This window comes from Zingiber officinale, chromosome 6A (genome assembly GCF_018446385.1).
Source record: "Zingiber officinale cultivar Zhangliang chromosome 6A, Zo_v1.1, whole genome shotgun sequence".
In the NCBI taxonomy this organism is placed as follows: domain Eukaryota; kingdom Viridiplantae; phylum Streptophyta; class Magnoliopsida; order Zingiberales; family Zingiberaceae; genus Zingiber; species Zingiber officinale.
This window is the reverse complement of record NC_055997.1, coordinates 118,699,036-118,707,269: the sequence shown is the minus strand read 5'-3', so window position 1 is coordinate 118,707,269 and position 8,234 is coordinate 118,699,036.

Below are 8,234 nucleotides of genomic sequence, written 5' to 3'. Positions count from 1 at the left end.
TCAAACTGCTTGACAATACTTTGACATTGTTGCCAATGAGCAAAATGTCATCTACATATAGTACAAGAAATACCACCACATTTCTGTCACTTTTCTTGTATACACAAAACTCATCTAGACACTGAATGAATCCATGAGATTGGATCACTTCATCAAATCGGATGTTCCAAGATCTTGAAGCTTACTTTAGTCCATAAATGGACCGATTGAGCTTACATACAAGATGCTCTTTGCCCTTTACAATGAATCCCTCTGGTTGCTTCATATAGATGTTTTCTTCAAGACTTCCGTTAAGGAAAGATGTATTGACATCCATTTTCCAAACCTCATAATCCATATGAGCAGCAATAGATAAAAGAATCGGGATAGACTTAAGCATGGCTACCGGTGAAAAAAGTTTCCTCATAATCAATTCCCTCTTTCTGAGTATACCCCTTCGCAACAAGCCTCGCTTTAAAGGTTTCCACCTTCTCATCTGTTCCTCTTTTCCTTTTGTATACCATTTACATCCAATGACTTTTACACCATTTGGTGGTTCTACAAGCTTCCAGACCTGATTAGAATGCATAGATTCTATTTCAGAGTTCATTGCACCTTGCTAAGATGCCACATCTTTATCTTGGAGTGCTTCATCATATGTCCAGGGATCAACTTCATGTTCACCAGGGATCAAGTCCGAAGACTCTCCCAAAAACATGAATCTATCAGGTTGCCTAACAACCTTCCCACTATGACAAGACACTACCTATAATTGTGCATCATTTGTGACACGTGTTGTAGTTACTTGTGATATCTCATCTTGTACCGTTGGTACTAAAGTAGAAGTGTCTTCTCTTATTTCCTCAAGAACAATTTTACTCATGGCCTTGTGGTTCATTACATAGTCCTCTTATAAAAATCAAACATTAGTGCTAATAATGACCTTCTGGTCTTATAAAACAAACCATCTTTCGTTCCTCTAGGATATCCCACGAACAAGCGAACTTTTGTACGTGATTCCAACTTATCAGCGTCTCCCTTCAGCACATGTGCTGGACTACCCCAAACCCGAATGTGTTTCAAACTAGGCTTACGCCCATTCCATAATTCTGTGGGAGTAGAGGGTACTGACTTAGAATGTACCAAGTTCAGAATGTATGCCGCCATTTCTAGAGCATATCCCCAAAATGAATTTGATAATTCTGAATAACTCATCATTGATCTAACCATTTCCATAAGAGTCCTATTCCTTCGTTCCGCCACATCATTCTGTTGGGATGTACCAGGTGCAGACAATTGGGATTGAATCTCGGCCTCTGATAAGTAACTCCTAAACTCTCCTAAGAGGTACTCTCCACCACGATCATACTGTAGTGTCTTGATACTTTTACCATGACACTTCTTCACATCAGCCTGGTACTCTTTGAACTTATCAAAGCACTCAGACTTGTGGCACATCAAGTAAATGTACCCATATCTCGAATAGTCATCTATAAAAGAGACAAAATATTCAAAACCACCTCTTGCCTGGATAGTTATAAGCCCACACAAATCAGAGTGAATCAATTCCAACATTTCTTTGACTCTATACCCCTTTACCTTAAAATGCCTCTTGGTCATTTTTCCTTCCAAGCAAGACTCGTAGGTCGAAAAGTTTTCCACTACCAATGAGCCTAAAGGTCCATCAACTATTAACCTTTGAATCCTACTCAAGTTAATATGACTCAACCTTAGATGCCAAATATATGTTTGGTTCATTTCGGAAGGTTGCTTTCTCTTATTAGAATTAGAAGATGTATTATTAATTTTCATTTGTTGCATCGTGGGAGTTATTGGATTAAGAGTATACAAATTGTCAACTAACGCACCAGAACATATAACCACTCTATTTTTCTTGACAACCACTTTGTCATCAAAGGAAATAGAATATCCATCCATAAATAATTTAGAAATTGAAATCAAGTTCTTTCTAAAACATGGAATGTAAAGACAATTTTTTAAAATCAAAGTTTTATTCCTATCAAAAGATAAATAAACATCTCTCACTGCAACAGCCGCAACTCTCGTAGCATTGCCCATGTAGACGGTGATCTCCCCTTCATGTAGTCGTCTGGTTTCCTGGAACCCCTGCAATGAATTATAGACATGGTCAGTGGCTCCCGTATCTACACACCAGGTACTGGTAGATAACACCGCTAAACATGTTTCAACAACTAATGAATAAGATATACCTTTATTGTTCTTCTTTCTGCGAGGACAGCCCACCTTCCATGTCCAGACTGCTTACATGTGAAGCACTTGCCTTTCGGCTTCTTCACACCTGCCTACGACCCAGTCCCTTGAGGTCAAATCACTTTCTTTGCTGAACCAACTTGTTTCTTCTTCTTCTTTCTGCCTTTTGGCTTAGAGGCAAAAACATTTTCAGCAATGTGAACTTGTGAATTTTGATGAAATAGCTCTTCTTCCGCTTGGAGTTCTGTCAGAAGTTTCTCCAATGAATAAACCCTTTTTTTCATGTTGTAGTTCAGGCGGAACTGCTCAAAACTTTTGGGCAGCGTTTGGAGAATGATATCGACCTGGGTTTCCCCATCAATTTCAACTCTAAGGACTTCCATCTCATTCAAATGAGCCATCATCTTGAGAATATGATCCCTCACGGATGTCCCCTCAGTCATGGTGGTCATCATTAAGTTTCTCATGGCCTTCTACCTGCAGCCCGATTCTGGTGTCCGAAGAGTTTCTTGAGATTGAGCATCATGTCATAGGCAGTGGGTAGGGTCTGATGCTGATGTTGTAGCACATTTGACATAGAAGCCAAAATGTTACACCACGCCATCTCATCTGCCTTGGCCCATTTCCTATGTCTCTCTATCTCCTCTTCACTAGAATCCTTATCAGGCATGTTAGGACATACCTCAAGAAGTACAACCTTATATTCTTCAGCAGTTAAGACAATGCCCAAGTTCCGTTTCCAATTAATATAATTTGGACCAATAAGTTTGTTTTCTTTTAAAATAACAGCAAGAGGATTGAAAACCATTTTGAAATCCTGAGAATTACAAAATAAAATATTTGGTCAAAACTTTAGAATTTAAAATAATATTGATTCCTCAAACAATATAATTTAAATTCATCAACACCTCAAAACATCGTGAATTTCGTATGCCACGATAGTATGGACGTATACTAATTCAAACATTTGTAAGAGGAGATTTTACCCATTAATTTTACTATCTTGTCAACTTAATTTTATGACAAATAAAATTAATAATTGGTTTATCTTTGGTCACACAAATAATAGCAGTGACTCCGATGGGGAGGATACTATTAAATGCGCCTAAGTATATACCATTACTTGATACTTAGTTCATTAATTAGGATTATGCCCTTCAGATGGAGAAGATCACATATACCTAAATAATTTCCTATAATCATCCATAAAGGAAGTTTGATCTAGTGACCCCCAAACAAACTCATCCGATATGGAGGAAGGCACTTAAAGCCAACACGCAAGTTTGAATGCATCACTTACAAACCAGTAATGGAGACTGTGGAATTTATTTAAATAATCCCTCTCCTACTTAGTTATTTAAATTGAGGAATTTTAACATGCACACACATCACAACACATAAACACAGCATCACGACACATAAACACAACATCACAACACATAAAACAACATATACATGCAATAAATACGAAAATAAAATTTCCAACTATTATGTTCTCATCCATCGCTGCCCTCCAATATGCCGCCAATGGATCAAGCCGTCGCGTCTATCTTGCTTCCTTCTTCGCCACGCCTCCGGTCCTTAAAATAGCACCACGCATAGCAAGGATACAAGCTGCAACAAAAAGAAATAAAATTTACATTTATCGATCCTATATTCCACAAAGGAATTTACATGTAATCTAGATCAAACAGAATGTAAAAAAATAATACAGCAACCGGCCGTATTTAATCATTACAATCATGCACAACACAAAACAATCTCGACATGCCCGAGAGTTCAAATCATACACAAACACCGAAAGCCATAATAGTTGGATCTATGATGTATGCAACCACAAAGTTAATCTTTCTTGCACATCCTACTATTATCCTGCCTAAACTTATATATGAGCAGTGCATAATTTAACCAAAAACCAATCACACAGAGCCAGAAAACTCACTTTGATACCACTTGAAGGCACTGGAATTCTGTTCTATTTCAATTTCCTTGTACAAAAATTGTATAAGTACAGAACTTTTCCTAGAAACCCACATGTTCGATCAGACATGTGTTTGATCAATTAAGCAAGTTCTTGATGGATCAAAGCACACCTTGATCGAAGTACAAGATCATTGGCCTCTTGTGTTGGTATTCAAAATTGATACAAAGAAAACTAAACTATTTACATAGTGGAATCAAAGAACTAGTTGTACCTTTCCCTTGTAGGTAAAGACCTCTTGATCTTCTACTGTATTCCTCTCCTCTTCTTGGACGTCGTGTGGACGACGATCTACCAAGACAACAAACACCCTTCCCTTCTTTTGATCCAAACCGCCGACCACCAAGTGAAGCTTTAGGATGAGGCGCCTTCTCCTCTTCTTCCTCTTCTCCAATCCGCCGACCACCAAGAGATCCTAGCAAGGAGGGGCACCGACCCTAGCAAGGATGGGTGCTGACCCTAGCAAGGAGGGGCGTCGACCCTAGGCAAGGTGGAGGAGGCGGCGGCCCTAGGCAAGGTGGAGGAGACCGTCGTCCCTAGGCAAGGTGGAGGAGACTGTATGGAAAATTAGATTTTAGGGGGTACCACCTACTCCCTTTTATAAGCCTTTCCGCCGGCCCTAGGAAGGTAAAAGAAAAACCAAAAACCCAAACATGGATGAGTGGATGCAAGGCTTTATATAGAGGCTACAACAGGGACCTAGAGGAGAAATTGATTTAGGCCTGCTGATGGGCTTGGGCTTCCTGTGTTCGACCCAAACACTCAACTCAAGTCCATTAAGAGTAACCCATACCACTAAAGGGTTATTATTGAACTACCACACCAATCCCATATTACAATATGGTCTTCTTCTTATCATGAGTGCGTTAATCTCCCTGTATTTAAGATATCGTATGCCCATTAATTAAATGAGTTACTGACAATATAATTAATTAACATATGATTCCAAGAGTAGTACCACTCAACTTTATTATCATGCCCGACTAAGTCCACCTGCAGGGTTTACATGATAATCCTTATGAGCTCCTCAAGGGTGTTGGAGTGTATACTAAAAGTCTAGCTTTTTGTATAAACATATAAGAATCACATTGGTCAAATGTCTACATTTATATACTAAGTGTAGTTGTTTAGTTAATTTATATTGTAGATAACATGGTGTGTGATGTCACACACAGAAGATCATGTTATCAGTTCTTTATAAATTATAAACAGTTGCTCACGACTAAGATGGATAGGAACAAACCATTGGAATAGTCGTAGTGTAATTTGATATTAGTTTATCTTGACTATAAAATTACACTAGTACACTCAGAGTGTATTGAGCTGGACCATTTAAGGTAAGTTCTTTTTATATTGACTGAATAAAAGAACAAGACCTTTGTTATTATGGAAGTGTGTGCTCTTAATCATGATATAATAACAAGCATATATACTTAATATTCATTTCTTTGATTTATCAAAGGGTGCGATTTAGTTTGATAAATCAATAGGCCCGATAAGTTGGGATATGATATTATTTATATGGTGTGTTGTTGATTATAGAATGAAACTGTGTCCTAGTAATCTAGGTTGATAATGTCCCCAAGAGGAGCTCATAAGGATTGTCATGTAAATCCTACAGGTGGACTTAGTCCGACATGCCAATGAGGTTGAGTGGTACTACTCTTGGAGCTAGATATTAATTAATTGAGTTGTCAGTAACTTATTTGATTAGTGGACATTCGACATCTTAAACACAGGGAGATTAACACACTCATGATAAGAAGGAGCCCATATAGTAATATGGGATTGGTGTGGTAGTTCAATAATAACTCTTTAGTGGTATGAGTTATTATTGATGAACTCGAGTTGTGTGTTCGGGGCGAACATGGGAAGCTCAAGTTCATCTGGAGACCAAAACCAATTTCTCCTCTCGGTCCCTGTCGTAGCCTCTTATTTATAAAGTATTATACCCACCTATACCCACCATCTTACCCACCTTAAGGTGGCCGACCAAGCCTAGCTTGGAGCCCAAGCTAGGGTCGTCCAAACCAAGGTGAGTTGGTGGCCGGCCCTATCTTGAACCCAAGCTTAGGTGGCCGGCCACAATAAATTAAAAGGATTTTATTTTTTAAAAAAATCTTTCCTTATGTGGAAGCCATGATTTTAAAAGAGAGTTTAAAATTTAAATATTTCCTTTTATAACTTTCTACAAAAGATTAATAGAAAGGTTTGATATCTTTCCTTATTTGTAGTTAAAAGGAAGATTTTAATTTTTGATAAAACTTTCCTTTTTTGTAATTGATCCTGTCTGAGAGTTTACGAGATGAAACACTGGGCAGCGATGGGTGATGGCAGATTCTAATACCGATGAACAAGAGAAGATCCGATAAAACCACAGTGGACCTTACTCACACTTGAAGACAAAATAACCGATCCGAGAAAACCAAAGCGGATCTTACGAATGATACCTCATGAAAGGGAACGCCAGTGAGATGGCTCCGAGAGTCAACAGAAAATCGACAGTCCGATGGAAGAAGCAATCTCATGATCCTGCACACAATGAGACTAACCGACAAAGCGTTAGCGACCTAAGACCGGGGTGGGAATCCCTGGCTAGGCCCTCCGACGCTCAAGTTAGTTTCTGGCGAGGAGAAGGAGTAATGTGGAAGAAGATGAAAATTAGGGTTTGTGTTGTGTAGGAATGATTACTTACCTGGCTAGTGGAGAGGATTCCCCTTTTTATACCACCTCACTTGACCTCCACAGTCATGAGGTGGACCCCAGTTTGTTGAAGTTGGTTATGAGATGACGTAAGCACCACTTGTAAAAATAGTTTACGGAATCTTTATTGTACCCCAGATGTACCTTCTTTGTCGTTTAGCAAACCTGCACAAGCTTCTAGAAGATATTTCCCGCCAAATTAGTTAAGCCCTTGTATAGCCAAAAAATATATCCATATAATTTATATGCCAGAGTTTATGAAAATTCAAACGATGTAAGACTCGGTCAACCTCTTTCGCTCGGTCGGTCTTCACCTGTCGAGCATATTATGCCTTGTTTGCTACGGGGCCAAACTCTTCTTCTACTCGACCGGCTGTTCTCGCTCGGCCTGTCTTGGCCTGCCAAACTTAGATACTCGGTCGACCTCTTTCGCTCGGTCTCTCTTCATCCACCGAGCTTACTGTGCCTTGTCTGTTATAAGGCTAAATGCTTCTTCTGCTCGATCGACTGTTCTCGCTCGGCCTGTCTTGGCCTGCCGAACTTATATACTCGGTTGGCTTCTTTCGCTTGGTCGGTCTTCACCCACCGAACTTATTATATGTAACACCCATGAAATTATAAGATAGGTATATGAATATTATTTTCCTTAGAGCATAGAAATGAAAAGAATAAGAGAAAAAGGAAAATGAAAAAAAAAACAAAAGAAAACCTAGAATAAGAAGAGGTGAGGTCAAGGATTGAACCTTGAACCTCCCACAATTGATGGAGATAAATTGATGAATGATAACCATTAGGATAAGGAGAAATAATTGGATAGAAAGGAATGAAAAATTTAGTTAAAGGAGAAAAGAAAACTAAGCAAAAAGAACAAGAGAAAACCAAGTTGCTTACCTTCTTTTCCCTCTTAGTTAAGAAAAGGAGCAAGCAAAAGAGGAATTTTCTACTTCCCTCCCTCTCTCTATTTTCATGGGAATTAAAGGAGTGGAGGAAAAGAGGAGTTGAGGGAATGAATGAGGACATGTTTCATTTGGCAAAGGGATAAATAGGTTTAGAGAAGAAAAAAAAACAAAGGATTAAATTCATTTTCTTCTTCCTCCTTCTCCCTTCTTCATCCCTCACCGAACCAAGAAACCCCTTCCCTCTCCTCATACCAATTTCTAAGTTAAGTTCTTCTCCAAGAAAGCTAATTTCCGAGAAGAAACCTTCAAGTTCTAGCCCTTACAAGCAAAGGAAACAAAGGGAGGTACAAGAAGAAGAAGCTTCCACCTTCCTTATCACCTAGAACACTTTTCTCTCTAAGGAAAACCACAAGTGAAAGGATGTAAGTTCCCCTCACCTA